The 1,692-nt window shown below is 39.8% G+C and overlaps 1 non-coding gene across 1 annotated transcript; it reads left to right on the forward strand.

Annotated features, from left to right (window-relative positions):
* Positions 1 to 1,276: 1,276 nt before the first annotated feature.
* TRNAE-UUC (transfer RNA glutamic acid (anticodon UUC)) lies at positions 1,277 to 1,348 on the forward strand. The gene has a single exon. It is a non-coding gene; the product is annotated as a tRNA-Glu (tRNA).
* Positions 1,349 to 1,692: the final 344 nt, after the last annotated feature.

Here is a 1,692-nt window from a genome sequence, read left to right on the forward strand (position 1 = left end):
TCACTCGAATCATAGAAGTATGCACCCCTTGTTTCGCTACGATAGCCTATAAAGAGCAAACTTTCGAACGCGGATCCAACTTCTTTGAGTTAGTCACAAGCACATGGGTCGGACATCCCCAAATCCTAAAGTGGTGTAAACTATCTTTACGGCCTCTCCACAGCTCAAAAGTTGTTTCAGAAACACTTTTCGAGGGAACGTTGTTCAGAATATAACATGTAGTTGCCACTACAAAAACCCCAAAACGAGTCTGGAAAATGAGCATAACTCATCATAGACTTAACCATGTCCAACAAGGTTCTGTTTCTTCTTTCCGATATACCATTCTGCTAAGGTATACCCAGGGCTGAGCGTTGAGACGTAATTCCATGTTCTATCATACTTCCACACGATCAGATCGTAGTGTTTTTATCTTTTACCTAACAAGTTTTGAACTTCAGCCTTAAACTCTAACTTGTCAAGGACTTAAAACTTACGTTGTATTAGGTAGAGATACCCGTACCTTGAATAATCATCTATAAAAGCAATGAAATATTCATACCCATCTCGAGCTCTAACACTAAATAGACCACACAGGTCTAAATGTATAAGCTCCACTGCTTCCTTGGCTCTGTAACCTTTTCCAGTAAAAGGTCGTTTGGTCATCTTGCCTTCAAGGCATGATTACACACCTGTAAGGAGTTTTCTTTTAAACTTTTTAAAAGTCCACATTTCACCAACTGCTTAATCCTATTGAGGTTGATGTGACCTAACCATAGATTTCAAAGATGGGCATTTTCCTTAGAAGAAACCGTTAAAGTTTAGCTGTTGTCGTCGTACTGAACATTTCAATATTAAACAAGGTCTTTATGACTAACGGTCTTAGTACATATAAGTTATTTTCCATTGAACCAAAACCATCTCCATTCCATTCTTGAAAATAAACACTTTACTCTTAGAAAAGGAGACGATATAACCTTGTTCAATTAGACAAGAAACCGAGATTAAGTTCCTCTTGATATAAAGAACTACAAAAACATTATCCATAACAGATAACGTTTATTGACCAAAAATAACTTCAGCCTACTCTAGCACGACCACTTGATGAAATGGGGAGGGAAGTGGGAAAATGGCCGAGACTACTGGAAGGATTCCTCTTTGGATAATAGGTGGCTAGGAGATGACTCTTTTTAGGCAGTCTACTTACTTCAGTTAATACCATTTTACAGTGACTCTTTTCCTTTTGCAGTCAGTTCAGTTTAGGCTTAGGCTTATGCCAGTGTGTGATGGCTTTTTGGTCCCTTTCGTCCAGTGGTTAGGACATCGTCTTTTCATGTCGAAGACACGGGTTCGATTCCCGTAAGGGATAGGTACTCATTCCCGGCCGCTTTCTCTTAGTGTTCATTGCTGAGTGATCGCTCGCTATCTGACTGGAAAAGGTGGTCCGGAAGCTTCCTCTCTCCCAGCAAGCGAACCTAGTTTCCACCAAGCCAGATGTACCCGATTTAGTGATGACACATACGGTACTATCCCATTTTGTTGGCTTAGAGCCTGATGCTTAGTTTGCTTCTAACTTAGTACTGATCTATTGTTATTATAAGATTTGCTTTCTTAGTGCTGACACCTTCGTATACTGATCTTACAATGAACGGCAGAAGAAGCTATTTGACAGTAATCTATAAGGAACTTCAGAAAAAGACTGGAAAGTCAGGA

Source organism: Benincasa hispida, chromosome 11 (genome assembly GCF_027475165.1).
Source record: "Benincasa hispida cultivar pf3 chromosome 11, pf3_genome.v1.1, whole genome shotgun sequence".
NCBI classification, from domain to species: Eukaryota; Viridiplantae; Streptophyta; class Magnoliopsida; order Cucurbitales; family Cucurbitaceae; genus Benincasa; species Benincasa hispida.